The sequence below is a fragment of the Ictidomys tridecemlineatus genome, chromosome 2 (genome assembly GCF_052094955.1).
Source record: "Ictidomys tridecemlineatus isolate mIctTri1 chromosome 2, mIctTri1.hap1, whole genome shotgun sequence".
Lineage (NCBI taxonomy): Eukaryota > Metazoa > Chordata > Mammalia > Rodentia > Sciuridae > Ictidomys > Ictidomys tridecemlineatus.
The window spans coordinates 203380770-203398144 of NC_135478.1; the positions used below are offsets into that span (position 1 = coordinate 203380770).

The 17375-nt window shown below is 35.9% G+C and overlaps 1 protein-coding gene across 1 annotated transcript in view; it reads right to left on the bottom strand.

The window, feature by feature from the left end:
• Window positions 1-17375, bottom strand: part of Cdk14 (cyclin dependent kinase 14) — a 701075-nt gene that overhangs the window by 581048 nt on the left and 102652 nt on the right. The gene's annotated exons all lie outside the window — the stretch shown is intronic.

A 17375-nucleotide genomic window follows, 5' to 3' on the forward strand; every position in this document is an offset into this window, starting at 1 on the left:
TACAACTATAATGCACCAATAAAAAAAAAAGGGTGGTGGGAGGATTTTGCCCTTTTCCTCTTCTCCGGATCTCTGGGGGAGGGGCAGTTTTCAGAATATAATAGCATCCTGTGGACTCTGGCTCCTGCCCTTCCCCTGCTGGTTCCTACTGACCCTGGGTGAGCAGTGACTTGTTGGCCCATCTTCACTAAATGTGCTTTTGGAGTGCCTGGATGGGGTGCCTTCTCCTGGCACACTGATAAGGCCCTGCAGTTGTCCTGTCTATCCATACTCCCTGACGCCATCTCTCCACCATGCCTCTGAATCACCCCACCTCAGTTCTATCTGGGAGGTTGATCTTCCTCTGACACCTACCCCTCAATTGTAAGTGATCCCCTCCCAGTAACCTCTGGCAGGCCACTGGACCAAGTCACAGCAGCCCCAACCCTAGGATATGGATCATTTGTATTTTCAGTCTGCCTCTTGCACACTTAGAGGAACTTAGGATGGTGCATCTTCTCCATCCTCTGTTCCTGCCTCAAAATGAGACAGTGACCATCTACCTAGGTGGCTCGCTACTGACCTCAGGCTTTGAGTAACATTGTCCTCCCAGAATTCTTGATAGTAGGGCTGCAAGTCCCTGCTATTATTTACTGATACTGAAAATTCTCTAGAACTCTCTATTCCCATAATTTTTAAAAGAAGAGGGAAGGAGAAATCTCTACAAAAACACTAAATTTCTCCCCTCCCCTTTTCTCCCTTTCTTTATTTTTACTTCCCTTTCAATGACTTCCCACTACAGATGAGAAGTGGCTATGGTTCATCCCAGCTCTTATGGGCTGGATATGAAGTCTCCCCCAAAAGCTCCAGTGTTAATGCAGGAATATTCAGAGGTGAAATGAGTAGATCGTGAGAGCTGTAACCTGAACAGTCCATCCTAGTTTCAGTGGACTGACTGGGCAATAACTGTGGGCCAGAGGAGTATGACTAGAAGGGTTCACCTTCCCTATGGCCCTTCTCCTTTCTCCCTCTGCTTTCTGGCTCACCTTAAGGGAACTGTGCTCCTTCACCATGTCCTTCTGCCATGATGTTCTGCCTCATCTTTGGCCTAGAGTAATGGAACAGGCCAAAATGGACCGAACCTCTAAAACAGTGAACCCAAAGAAACTTTTCCTCCTCTAAGTTGTTTTTGTCATGTATTTTGGTCACAGTGATGAAAACCTTGGTTAACACACTGTGGATGCAAAAGTATGAAGTCTGGGGAAGCAAGCAGTCAGGGCCCAAAGAACAGATATGGAAGGCATCAACATAGAGAGAGGGTTGAAATTATGGAGTTTATAACTGAAAAGAGATCATGGCCTACACAGTCAGAGGGGTCATGTTTTATTATTAAGTGGCCACAAGAAGGCTGGAGATGTAGTTCAGTAATAGATTACTTGCTTTATATGCATAAGGTCTTGGTTTCAATCCCTAACACCAAAAAGAAAGTGAGAATACAAAGTGGGAGCAAGAGAGCACCCTGGCATATTGCAAGATATATAATTAAAACCTGTGAAAAAAGAAAGACTTCATCATTTACATTGTCAAAAAAGTAGCTCCTAACTAGCTACCAGGATTTTAGGGATGGAGAATAATGAGTACTGCAAACTCTTTTGTCAGTGAATTGACCAAGGGGAAGGCTTGAGGGAGGCTGGTAGTCTATAAATAAGGGCTGTCTCTGTTGGAAATGCTACTCAAGTAACTCTGCCTGTTCTGGAAGGAAGCTCTTGGAACTGGAAATTCCTTTACTAGGAACACTTATTTTTCATTTACTGAAGAAAAAGAAACCTTTTCTAAAGATTATCTTTGATACTTAGATGCCTGTGGGGATGGAAGATTGGATGGGCTGATGGATTCATAGGTTGATAGTTGACTGGATAGATGAATGGAAAGTGATGGATGTATGAGTAGGGGATAGACTGATAGACAAACGTGTGTATGGACGGATGGGTGACTGAGTGGATGGATGGCTAGACGGAAGGCATGTCTGCTGTCTACCTGAAAACCTAAAATAGTCTTTAGAAAGGTTACTCCTTTAAGAATTTACAATGAATGACTTCCTTGAATTGAAAAATACTTATTGAAGATCAATTGTTAATTACCATTTGGAAAAGTCTTTAAAGTAAATGTCCTTGAGGGGCTGTGACATAGCTCAGTTGGTGGAGTGCTCATATGCACAGGTCATGGGTTCAATCCCCAACACCAACCTCAAAAAAGAAGACCAACAGGGATGGGAAAAGAAACTGTAACTTTAAATCTAAAGTAAATGTCCTTGACCTCATGGAGCTCTCAGATTAGACATAGAGATAAAGAACAAATACATTAACACATCAAATTATTTTAGATAATGAAAATTATCCTCATCTTAATTTTCATTTTAAATTCCATTAAATTAGAAAGAAAAAAGTTGTACTAATTTCTTCTTACAAATTCATATTGTTTAAAATTTAATATCAGCTAGGTTGCTTGACCTCCTGTCAATTTGCTCAAAAAAAGATGACATAATTTAATTTAATATTTGCATCTGAAGATCAACTAAAAAAATGTGTCCTGAATATAAAACATATGTAAATATGTTTCTTTTCAATCTCTTTCCCCTATAGCTAGTATCTATTTTATAGGAATTACTTAAAAAATATTATACCTAGAATACTATTCAAAGTATTCCATCACTATTGTATTAAGCTGCCCTCTGGTGGCTTTTAATTTGGTATAATCTTGAAGTACCTTAATATCTGTTGTATAGTATATGTAAGGTACTGCAGTGTGTTTAATACTCTATTAGTCAATACTTTGCAGGGGAGATGAATGCCAAGGATTGAATTCAGGGGCATTCAACTACTGAGTCACATCACCAGCCTGATTTTGTATTTTATTTAGAGACAGGGTCTCACTGAGTTGCCTAGTGCCTCAACTGTTGCTGAGGCTGGCTTTGAACTCGCAATCCTCTTGTCTCAGCCTCTTAAGCCACTGAGATTAGGCATGCACCACTGCACCCAGCTAGTTTCTACTTTACATATGTACTTAGTTGGCAGGGTCTCTGCAATACATTCATTTAGAAAGAATGAACACTGACTATTATTCAGATCAGGGAAAGCAATTTGCAAATTCATGTACAACCCCAAGTAATGAATCATCACTAATTAGCATTATTTCTGTTATTTTCAATATAGTAGAAAACTGAGTGATATAATCCCCAGTCACCAAAAACAATTGAAAATCAAAATATATCTACCTAGTGGTTATTTCTAATACACACTAAAAGTTCTCACATCACATAAATCCACAAAATTCACCTTTGTTATAAAAGTATAACAATCCTCATTAATAAATCAGCTAAATGTTTGTCTCTTCTACCAATAATTTGAAATACAGAACAGTCTCTCAACCTTCTTCCAAAGATAAGAAGAATGTGTCTATTGGAAACGGATATCTCTAGTTAAACCATCTGTTATCCTTTGATAACAAAATAAAGATGTCAGTCCCTTTTGTTTTATATTTGTTAAACTTTCTCCAGAATAATGATTATAATTTATAAAATGATCTTGGCTATGAGAACAATCTTTTTCAATAAAAATTGGAAACTTAGAGTGCCACCCAACCTTCCTGATTATTCTTTTTAGCCAAAGCAAGATCTAACTTGGGCAGTTTAAATAATGTATTTTCAGTTGGGGATGTAAATCTGTGCTTGCCTAGCATGTGTGAGGTTCTAGGCTGATTCCCCAGCATGCCAAAAAAGGCATAATAATAATAATATAAGATTGTTCTATAATGTATACACTCCGAGTTTAGGGGAAGCAGATCCAAATCATATGAGATTACACATTTCTTCAGATTTGAATATTTACTTAAGCATTTGTGTGCCTGTCCTGTGTGACTTGTACTATAAAAAAAGAAGGATATTTCAGGAAAAAAAAGCTCCACTTATAGAGAGAGGTTTCAAGATGGCGGAACAGAGGAGGTCACTTTCCTGGCTGCTCCATTGCAGACAGGCAGCAAGATGGGTGAAGACAAAGGGGGGTGGTTCACTGGGAATTAATACTGCACTTTCAAAGCAGATCAGGGACTCAGAATGTTGAATATAATAAAACAAAGAATAAATTTCCAGTACCACTGCCACTGCTGCCAGCACCAGACAGAGAACCCCCCAACACACACATGAGCAAAGTCAGGGGTAGGGAATTAAAGGGACACTCAATTTTAGGAGGCCTGTGGTGTGTCTGGGTGCAGAGAAATCGGAGATCAAAGACACAGGTAGACCAACCTGAAAGGCATGCTACACTATATTCTTGTGCAGGAAACAAGTCAAATTTCTCCTGGTTACCTACAGAGGACAAAGGAAGGATCCAATCTGCAGCCATGCTTTGGGGGTCAGAGATGGGGGAGGCAATTCCTGGAGAACCCAAGCTGAGCCCAAAATACAGACTAACCCACACTAAATGATATAGAGAGTGCTAAGTGACCAGGAGAAAATCAAAAGGGAGAGGGGTTTACACAGGGTAATAAGGATCATGGAAACCCACTTGCATCCCTCCTGTTGCCCCCTTCCCCTTGAGTCCAGCAGATGACAAGTCTAGCTGGGAGGGACACACTCTACAGGGAATTTGAAAGGGCGGTGGCAGAAGTGATTGAGTTTGGAGACTGATCCTGAGAGACCAGGAAATGCAGGGTTTACAGGTGACTAAAGAGACAAAGGATTGGTTCCAATGCTGCAGGAGTGGAACACAAGGGAGATTCCTGGGGTGCAATCTCCCAGTACAGATCAGCAACTACAAGCCCGAGAGGTACACTGAATGAAAGTCATCAGACCAAATGCCATTCAATAAGCCTCCCCAGGCCTAAACCCTGCCTCCAGGAGATCCACGAAGGGGATTTCCTCTCACAGAACACTCCAGTGACCCCACCCCCAGGGTGGGGTAGACATCACACTCCAGCTCACCCCACCTAACTACTGAGAAGGGAATCCAAGAAGTTTTTAAACTCCAATGGAAATAATTCTTTAACTTTTCACCAAGAACTTTTTTTTCTTTTCTCTGTTTATCATGATGTGAATGGTTCATGGACACTCACACATATATGTATTTGTCTCTTTTTTCTCATTTCTTTCATTTTTTGAAGGGAGCTATTTTTCAACACTCAGCATTAGTATATCTTGGTTTTGTTTTGTTTTTAATTTTTATTTCATACATTTTATCTCTCACTTATCTATTTTTCCTTGATTCTCTTTCTCTCTATTCTTCTTCTAACAGCCAAACTCTATTGTTCTCTTTTTCACTCTTCCTTTAATTTTTTTACTTCTGTTTTCTCTCCTCCTCCCTCATAATTATCACATCCTACACTCTTCTCTCCCTACTCACCATGTAAAATTGTAAACCCTTGCACAAACTTACTGTTTTTACTGTGGGCAATAACTGTATCATTTATATTCATTGTGACAATTAACATTGTAAATATCTTAGCAGGATCTATTTGGTTTAATGCTGTATATTGTTTGCATTAGTTGTTATTATTTACTCCCCTCCTCCACAATGGTGAGTTATTAGAAACCTTCAGAGACACTATAATTCCACAGGTTAGAAACTCTACTCCCTTAGATCCATACTGTTAGATGCATAGGCATACACATAACACTAAAAATCAAGAGACCAAACCATTCCAAACAAACCAAAATACTTCAATAATAGAATCCAAAGATACCACAGTAGAATAAATGTCAAAGAAGGAGTTTAGAAAATTCACAGTTAAACTTAAGGTAAGGGACAATGTAAGGAGTGAAATCAGAGAGAATTTACATGGAATGAAAGATCACTTCAATGAAGAGACAGAGATTCTGAAAAACAAATCAAGTGGAAATCCTTGAAATGAAGGAATCATTAAATTTAAAATTTAAAAGAAACATCACCAATAGACTAGACCATTTAGAAGTCAGTTTCAGGCAATGAAGACAAAATAGATATTCTTGAAAATAAAGTGAACCATGGAGAAAAGATGTTAAGAGACCATGAACAGAATTTCCAAAAAATATGGGATAACATGAAAAAGCCAAATTTAAGATTTATCGGGATAGATGAAGACTCAGAGTTACAAGCCAAACTGAAATAATATAAAAAATGTTCCCAAATCTCAAGAATGAAATAATCATACACAGGAGGTTTAAGGATTGCACATATACAAAATTACAACAGATCCACACCAAGGCACGTTATTTAGAAAATGCCTGACATGCAAAGTAAGGATAGAATTTTTAAAGGCAGCCAGAGAAAATGACAGGTCACATTTACAGGGAAACCACACAGAATCTCAAATGATTTTTCAACCTAGACCCTTAAAGCTAGGAGGTCTTGGAATAACATATAACATACTCTGAAAGAAGATGGACACCAATCAAGAATACTATACCTGCAAAATTAAGCTTCAGAATTGATGATGAAATAAAAATCATCCATAATATATAAAACTGTAAGAATTCACAACTAGAAAGCCTACACTACAAAACATACTTAATAAAATATTTCGTGAAGAAATGAAAAGTAAAATTGAAAACCAGGAAAGGGAAGAACCACACTAAAATAATAGTCAGTTGAAGGAGAAACTAATTCATAATAAATAACAAAAATAAGTTGGGTGTGGTGGTGCACACCTATAATCCCAACAGCTCAGAAGGCTTATGAAAACCAGGTTTAGCAACAGCAAGGTACTAAGAAACTCAGTGAGAACCTGTCTCTAAATAAAATACAAAATAGGGCTGGAGATGTGGTCGAGTGATTGAGTGCCCCTGAATGCAATCCCTGGTACAATAAATAAATAAATAAATAAGAAAGACTGGGAATAATAATCATTTATCAGTAATAATATTGAATGTTAATGGCTTAAAATTAGAAATCAAAAGACACAGACTGGCAGATTGGATTAAAAAAAAAAAAAGACCCAACAATATGCTGTCTCCAAGAGTCTCACCTCAAAGGCAAAGACTGAAGATACAGGGATGGGAAAAAAACCTATCATTCACATAGATCTTATAAACAAGCAAGAGTTTCTATCTACATATCAGATAGTGAACTCCAAGACAAAGTTAATTAAATGGTACAAAGAAGGTCATTTCATACTACTAAAGGAAATAATACATCAACAATATATAACAGTCATAAATATTTATGCCCCAAACAGTGGAGCATCTATGTATATAAAACAAAACTTCTCAATTTCAAGAATCAAATATTCCACAATGCAATAATATTGGTTGAATTTAAAATGCCTCTCTCATCACTAGATACATCTTCCAAACAAAAAATAAATAAAGAAGCTATAGAATGAAAAAATATAATTAATAACTTAAAGTTAATAGACATATATACAATACTTCATCCATCAATGACTGAATACACTTTCCTCTCAGCAGCACATGGGTCATTCTCTAAAATAGACCACATCTTAGGCCCCAAAGCAACTCCTAGCAAATACAAAAAAAAAAAAAAATGGAGATAATACCTTGCATTCTATCATATCATAACAGAATGAAATTAGAAATCAATGATAAAATAAAAGTAGAAGGTAGTCTAACACCTGGAGACAAAATAATATACTTTTGGATGATGACTGGCTAGCAGAAGAAATAAGAAATGAAATTAAAAAATACATAGAGGTAAATGAGAATAGCAACACAATATATCAAAATCTCTGGGACACTATTAGAGCAGTTATAAGAAGAAAGTTCACTGCATTGAACTCATTCATTAAAAAATTAGAAATTCACCTAATAAATAATTTAACATTACATCTCTAAGCCCTAAAACAAAACAAAAAAAAATGCCAAAAGCAGTAGAAGACAAGAAATAATTAAAATCAGAGCTGAACTCAATAAAACTGCAACAAAACAAAAAAATTCAAAAAAATCAGTGAAACAAAACCTTGGTTCTGGTGATCCAAGATGGTGAGCTAGAGGAAGGCTGCATTCTGTGTCGCTCTATGACCTGGGATTCTAGCAGTGGGAATACTGTTTCTCTCTGAGTTATTAGAGGACCCCACAATAGCTGCTCCTGTGCAGGTCTCCAGGCCTCACCTTCAGCCCAGGACTCCTGGCCACTCACCCATGCAGGACCTCCAGCTGCCACTCCCATGTGGGCCCCCATCTACCAATGTGGGGCTCCCCTGGTTGCCTCCATCTTGGAACACTGCAACTACTGCTATCGTCCCCTACACACAGTAGCCTACACCTGGGGACACAGGACAGGGTCTGGAGACAGCCACCAGCCACAACACTGCACACTACAGAGCTTCATCTCTAAACACACTGCCCAACTCCACCACCCAGCCTGACCCAACCCGACTGCCTCCATCTTGGGACACCTTTCTCTTCATCTTTAGTTGGGGCAACTCCCGGCTTGGGACACCTTCTGGGGCCTAGAAGCAATATCAAGGTACCTATTGTCCCCAATTCTCCCCCACAGCCACTAACCTGGCACAGTGCTTGCAGATACACGGCAGGTCTGAAGCTTGAAAAGCCTGGCCCTGAACTGCCCAATACAAAACAGCTCTCTGTGACAGACACGCAGTTTCTAGAGCCCACAAGACCTCGGGAGAGAGGTTCCTCACTGGGAAGTAGAATGGGAGAGGATGAGTGAGATGCAGTTTAAAGACTAAATTAGAGACCAGGATTGTGAGGTCTGCAGGTGTTATAGGATACTGAACTCCAACAAAAACAATCCTTGTATTTTCCTTCGAGATTTTTTTTTCCTTTCTCTCCTTTTCCACCCTATCTCTCTCTCTTTTCCCGCCATCATATCTCCAGCGTTTGTGAAACCAAGTACATTACATGAATTAGGCTACTGAGGACTGGGATGTCTGAATAGTATATTACAGTTGTGTTGTATATTCTTTTATCTCCTATTTTTACATTTTTTATTTTTCTTATTTTTTATGTTTGTTTGTTTGTTGTATGCTCTCTACTGTCTTCCCACTTAATTGTCTCCCCAAAATCACTTTCTCTCATTTCTCCTGCTACTAGCCAAATTCTTTAAATTCATCTTTCACAATTCCTAAGATCTAATAACTCTATATCCTTACCTCCTACCTCCTTAACATATCATCCTATACCCCACTCTCATTCTCTCTTTGTCCACCATCAAAAACTGTAGGCCTTTTTGCAAATCTACTATTTTTAAAAAATTTACATTTATTGTAGTTGAACATAATACCTTTACTTATTTATTTATTTTTATGTGGTGCTCAGGATTGAACCCAGGGTCTCACTTATGCTAGGCAAGTGCTCTACCACTGAGCCACAACCCCAGCCCAAACCTACTATTTATATTGTAGATAATAATTGAACTCACCATTTTTGTACATTGTGACAAAACTGTAAACATCTTATTAGCAGCTGTTTGGTTTAAGGCTGTATATTGTTTGCATTGAGATCTGTTAAAATTGTTCTCCCCCTTAAAAGAGAAGTATTGGAACCCTGCAAGTACACTATAATTCTATAGGGTAAAAACCTCAACACCTCAGTTCCATAGAGCTAGAAGGGAAGACACACGAACAATATGAAAAAACCAGGAGAGAAAGTGCCTCAAACAAACCAAGATACTACATTATTAGAATCCATGGACAGCATAGCAAATGAAATTACAGAGAAGAAGTTAAGGACATACATAATTAAATTGTTCTGTGAATTAAAGGATTATACAAAAGAGCAAATACAAGCAGCAAAAGATCAGTTTGATAAAGAGCTACTTAAGCAAATACAGGGAGTAAAAGATTACTTCAATAAGGAGATAGAGGTTCTGGAAAAAACAAAGGAATCAGATTACATATAGGGGGAAAACAATTAGGATCTCTGCAGCTTTTTCAACTCAGAACCTGAAAGCTAAAAACTCCTAGAACAACATATACCAAGCTCTGAAAGAAAATGGATGCCAACCAAGAATCTTATATTCAGCAAAATTAAGCTTTAGATTTGATGATGAAATAAAAACCTTCTGTAATAAACAAAAGTTAAAAGAATTTACAACTTGAAAGCCTGCACCACAGAACATTCTCAGCAAAATATTTCATGAGGAGGAAATGAAAAACAACAATGAAAATCAGCAAAGGAGGGCACGACACTAAAGGAAATACTAATCAATGGAGAAACTAGTCAAATTAAATACCAAAAATAAACAAATATAACTGGGAATACAAATCATGTTTCAATAATAACCCTGAATGTTAATGGCCTAAACTCACCAACCAAAAGACATAGGCTGGTAGATTGGATTTAAAAAAGACTAAACAATATGCTGTCTTCAAAAGACTCATCATACAGGAAAGACATTCACAAACTGAAGGTGAAAAATTGAGAGAAAATATACCAATCACATGAACTGTGGAAACAAGCAGGGGTTTCCATCCTCATATCAAATAAAGGAGACTTCAAGCCAAAGTTAATCAAAAGGGATAAAGAAGAACATTTCATACTGCTTAAGGGAACCATATATCAACTAGACATCAAACAATTACAAATATATATACCCCAAACAATGGAGCATCTATATTCATCAAACAAACTCTTCTCAAGTTCAAGAGTCAAATAGACCACAACACAATAATTCTGGATGACTTTAACACACCTCTTTCACCAGTGGATAGCTCTTTCAAACAAGCTAAACAAAGAAACTATAGAAATCAATAATATAACCAATAACTTAGAATTTACTGACATATATAGAATATCTCATCCATCAATGAGTGAATACATTTTCTTCTCAGCAGCACGTGGATCCTTCTCTAAAATAGACCATATATTATGCCACAAAGCAAACTCTTAGCAAATACAAAAAAGTAGGGATACTACCCTGCATTTGATCAGATCATAATGGAATAAAACTAGAAATCAATGATAAAATAAAGAATAAAAACTACTTCAACACCTGGAGACTAAATAATATGAAACTGAATTAACAATGGGTTGCAAAAGACATCAAAGAGGAGATTAAAACTAAAATTCTTAGAGGTAAATAAGAACACTGATACAACATATCAAAATTTCTGGTACAGTATGAAAGCAATACTAAGAGGAAAGTTCATTGCATGGAGTTTATTCCTTAAAAGAAGAAAAAGTCAACAAACAAATAAATGACCTAACATTACATCTCAAAGCCCTAGAAAAAGAACAAATTAATACCAAAGAGAAGACAGGAAATAATAAAAATCAGAGCTGAAATCAATAAAATTGAAACAAAAGAAACAATTGAAAAAATTGACAAAACAAAAAGTTGATACTTTGAAAAAATAAATAAAATTGACAAACCTTTAGCCATGTTAGTGAAGAGGAGACAGAAAATTCAAATTACTAACATCAATGATGAAAAAGGAAATATCACAATGGACACTACAGAAATAGAGAAGATAATTAGAAATTATTTTGAAAATTTTTACTACAAGAAAATAGAAAATATCAAAGGCATCAACAAATTTCTGGAGTCATATGATTTCTCCAAACTGAGTCAGAATGACATACACAAGTTAAACAGATAAATCTCAAGCAATGAAATAGCAGACCCATCAGAAGGCTACCACAAAGAAAAGCCCAGGACCAGATGGATACACAGCTGAGTTCTACAAGAACTTTAAAGAATTCTAATACCAATATTCCTCAAATTATTTCATAAAATAGAAAAAGAAGTAACACTTCCAAACTCATTCTATGAGGCCAATATCATGCTGATTCCAAAATGAGACAAAGACGCATCAAAGAAAGAAAATTCAGACTAATAACTCTGAACATAATTGCATAACATGAACATAAATGCAAATATTCTCAATAAAATTCTGGAAAATCAAATACAAAACCATATCAAAAACATAGTGCCCCATGCTGAAGTGGGGTTCATCTCAGGGATGCAAGGTTGGTTTGACATATGGAAATCAATAAATGTAATTCATCACATCAAAAGACTTAAAGATAGGAACCAAATGATCATCTCAATAGATGCAGAAAAAGCATTCAACAAAATACAGTACCCCTTCATGTTCAAAAAACTAGAGATAACAGGAACATATTTCAACATTGTAAAAGCTATCTATGCTAAGCCCTAGGCCAACATCATTCTAAATGGAGAAAAATTGAAAGCATTCCTTCAAGCAATTGGAACAAGATAGGAATGCCCTCTTTCACCACTTCTATTTAACATAGTTCTTGAAACTCTAGTCAGAACAATTAGACAAATGAAAGAAATTAAAGGGATATGGTTAGGAAAAGAAAAACTCAAACTATCACTATTTGCCAACAACATGATTCTATATCTAGAAGATCCAAAAAATTCCACCAGAAAACTTCTAGAACTAATAAATGAATTCAGCAAAGTAGCAGGATATAAAATCAACACCCATAAATCAAAGGCAATTCTGTATATCAGTGACAAATCCTCTGAAGAGAACCTGGAAAAAACTACCTCATTTATAATACCCTCAAAAAAAGAAAAGAAAAGAAAATACTTAGGAATCAATTTAATGAAAGAGGTGAAAGATCTATACAATGAAAACTACAAAATAGTAAAGAAAGAAATTAAAGAAGACCTTAGAAGATATAAATATCTCTGTTGTTCTTGAATAGGCAAAATTAATACTTTCAAAATGACCATACTACCAAAAGCACTGTACAGATTTAATGCAATTCCAATCAAAATTCCAATGACATTCCTCATAGAAATAAAAAACACAATCCTGAAATTCATCTGGAAAAATAAGAGACCCAGAATAGCCAAAGCAATTCTTAGCAAGAAGAGTGAAGCAGGTGGCATTACTATACCAGACCTTAAACTATATTACAGCGCAATAGTAACAAAAACGGGATGAAATTGACACCAAAATAGACTTGTAGACCAATGGTACAGAATAGAAGACACAGAGACAAACTCATATAAATACAGTCATCTCATATTAGACAAAGGTGCCAAAAACATACACTGGAAAAAAAGATAACCTCTTCAACAAATGGTGCTGGGCGAACTCGAAATCCATATGTAGCAAAATGAAATTGAACCCCTATTTCTCTCCCTGGACAAAACTCAACTCAAAGTGGATCATGGACCTAGGAATTAGACCAGAGATCCTGAGCCTAATAAGAAAAGGTAGGCCCAAATCTTCATCGAGTCAGATTAAACCCCAACTTCCTTAACAAGACCCATATAGCACAAGAAAGAAAATCAAGAATCAATAAATTGAAAAGCTTCTTCTCAGCAAAAGAAACAATGAGTGAGGTGAAGAGAGAGCCTATAGAATGGGAGCAAATTTTTATCACATGCACATCAGATAGAGCCCTAATCTCTGGGATATATAAAGAACTCAAAAAATTTAACACCCAAATAACCCAATCAATAAATGTGCCAAGAAAATGAACAACAAACAATCAATCAATCAATCAACAAATATAAGAAAAAACGTTCAACATCTCTAGCAATTAGAGAAATGCAAATCAAAACTACTCTAAGATTTCATCTCACTCCAGTCAGAATTGCAGCTATTAAGAACATAAACAACAATAAGTGCTGGTGAGAATGTTGGGGGAAAGGCACACTCATACATTGCTGGTGGGACTACAGATTGGAAAGTAATATGGAGATTCCTTGGAAAACTTGGAATGGAACCACCATTTGACCCAACTATCCCACCTCTTGGTTCATACCCAAAGGACTTAAAAGCAGTATATTACAGGGACTCAGCCACATCAATGTTTATAGCAGCACAATTCACAATAGCTAAATTGTGGAACCAACCTAAATGCCCTTCAGTAGATGAATGGATAAAGAAAATGTGGTATATATGCACAATGGAATATTACTCAGCATTAAAAATAATATAATCATGGCATTTGCAAGTAAATGGATGGAGTTGAAGAATATAAAACCAAAGGCCAAATGTTTTCTCAGATATGTGGATGCTCTCTCATAATGGGGTGAAGTGTGCATAGGAGGAATGGAGAAAGTTTAGATAGGGCAAAGTGGAGGGAGTGAAAGGGAGGAGGCATGGGGGCGGGAAATATGGTTGAATGAGATGGACATCATTACCCTAAGAACATGTATGAAGACACAAATGGTGTGTCTCCACTTTGTGTACAACCAGAGACATGAAAAATTGCGTTCTATATGTGTACTATGAATTGAAATGCATTCTGCTGTCATCTATAAAAATTAGAATAAATAAATAATTTTTAAAAACTTGGTTCTTTGAAAAAATAAAATAAAAACTAAACAAGAGAAAGAGGGAAAACACTCAAATTAATAGAATCTGTGATGAAAAAACAAATATCACCAGGTGATAATGAGAAACCATTTTGAAAATGTGTACTACGATAAAATATAAAATTTTGAAGACATCAACAATTTTCTAGAGACATATGACCTACCCAAATTGAATCAGGAAGACATAGAAAATTTTAACAGATCAATTTCAAGCAGTGAAATTGAGGATGCCATCAAAAAATGGGAGTTCATGACCCAATTGAGTCAAATGTATGAAAGATGATATATCATGAGCTTTGTAATGTTTTGAACAACCAATAAAAAATTTAAAAAAATAAAATAAAATAAGTTATGACAACTACAAAAAAAAAAGCCTACCAAGAAAGAAAAGCTCAGGACCAGACAGATTCTCAGTCAAATTCTATCAGACCTTCAAAGAAGAACTAATACCAATACTTCTCAAATTATTTCATGAAATAGAAAAGGAGAGAACCCTTCCATATTCATTCTATGAAGGTAGTATCATTTGGATACCAAAACTAGACAAAGACACCTCAAGGAAAGAAAATTTCAGACCAATATCCCTAATGAACATAGATGCAAAAATTCTTAATAAAATACTGGCAAATCACATACAAAACATATTTAAAAGATAGTGCTCCATGATCAAGTGGGTTTAATCCTAGAGATGCAAGGTTGTTTGGACATAGGGAAATCAATAAAGATAATTCATCACATCAGTAGACTTAAAGACTAGAATCACATTATTATCTCAACAGATACAGAAAAAGAATTTGACAAAACACAGCATCCATTCATGTTCAAAACCCTAGAAAAACTAGGAATAGTAGAACTATATCTCACCATTGTAAAAGCTGTATACTTCATTCTAACCAGAGAAAAATTGAAAACATTCCCTCTAAAAACTAGAACAAGAGACAGATGCTCTCTTTAACTACTTCTAATCAACATAGTCCTTGAAACTCTAACCAGAGCAATTAGGCAAAAGAAAGAATTTAAAGAAATACAAAAAGAAAACGAAGAGCTCAAGCTATTCCTATTTGCCAACAACATGATCTTATATTTGGAAGACCCAAAAATTTCACCATAAAACTCCTAGAACTCATAAACAAATGCAGCAAAGTAGCAGGATACAAAATTATCATTCATGAATCAATTGTGTTTTTATATGCTAATGATAAATTAGGTAAAAGACACATTCGGAAAACTATCCCGTTCACAATATCTTAAAAAAAAAAAAAAAAAAACTTGGGAATCAATCTAACAAAAGAGGTGAAAAACCTCTTCAATGGAAACTACAGATCCCTAAAGAAACAAATTGAAGAAGACCTTAGAAGATAGACAGATTATCCATGTTCTTAGATAGGCAGAATTAATATTGTCAAATGGCCATACTATCAAAACTGCTATACAGATTTAATGCAATTCCTATTAAAATTCCAATGACATTCTTCATAGAAATAGAGAAAGCAGTCATGAAATGCATTTGGAAAAGTGAGGCTTAGAATATCCAAAGCAATCCTTAGCAAGAAAAAAAGCAGAAGGCATTACAATACCAGATCTTAAATTGTACTACAGAGCTATAGTAACAAAAATGGCATGGTATTGGCACCAAAACAAACATGAAGATCAACTAATGGTACAAAACAGAAGACACAGAGACAAACCCACATAAATACAGTTATCTTATACTAGACAAAGGCACCAAAATATATGTTGGAGAAAAGAAAGCCTCTTCAACAAATGATACTGGGAAAACTTGAAATCCATATGTAGCAAAATACAATCAAACCCCTATCTCTCACCCTGGACAAAACTCAACTCAAAGTGAATCAAGGACCTAGGCATTTGACCAGAGACCCTGTGCCTACTAGACAAAAATGTAGGCTCAACTTTCCATCATGTTCCTTTAGGAACCGACTTCCTTAACAAGACTCCTAAAGTATAAGAAGTAACAACAAGAATCAATTAATGGGACCATATCAAACTAAAAAACTTCTTCACAGCAAAGGAAACAATCAAGAGTGTAAAGAAAGAGCCTACCAAATAGGAGAAAATCTTTGCCACCTTCACCTCAGATTGAGCATTATTCTCCAAGATATAAAAGAACTTAAAATTTTAACACACACACACACACACACACATACACACACACACACACACACACACACACACACACATACAAATAAGCCAATAAATAAATAAGCGAAGGAAATAAACTATCTCTTCACACAAGAAGAAATATGAATGGTCAATAAATATATGAAAAATGTTCAACATCTCTATCAATTAGAGAAATGCAAATTAAAACTCCCCTGAGATTCCATCTCACTCCAGTCAGAATGGCAACAATCAAGAATACAAATAACAATAAATATTGGCAAGAATGTGGAGAAAAGGAATGCTCATGCATTGTTGGTGGGACTACAAGTTATTGCAACCACTCTGGAAAGCAGTATGGAGATTCTTCATAAAACTTGGAATGCAACCACCCAGATATCCCACTCCTGGGTCTATACCCAAAGGACTTACAGTCAGCATACTACAGTGACACGGCCACATCAGTTTTTATAGCATCTCAATTTACAATAGCTAAGCTATGGAACCCTTCAACAGATGAATGGATTTTTTAAAATGTGGTATATTTACACAATGGAATATTAGGTATAAAAAGAATGACGTTAATGACTTTTGCTGGTTAAAGGATTGATCTGGAGACTATTAATGATAAGAAGCCAGTCCCAAAAAAGCAAAGGTAAAATGTTTCTCTCATTTGTGAACACTAACACACAACAAGGTGTAAAAGAACAGAATTTCAGTGGATTAGAGAAATGAAGAGAAATGGAATGAAGGATGGATTGAAATAGAAATGGCAGTAGAATGAATCAGACATAACTTTCCTATGTTTGAATATGAATACAACACCAGTGAAACTGCACATCATGTACATCCACAAGGCTGGGAACCTAATTAGAATAAGTTATACTCATTGTATGTATAATATGTCAAAATATACTCCACTGCCATGTGTATCTAAAAAGAACAAATAAAAAATGTCAAAAAAGCTTCATGTATATTTTAAACTATTGCATCACCATAGGAATTAATGCTCGAGAGATT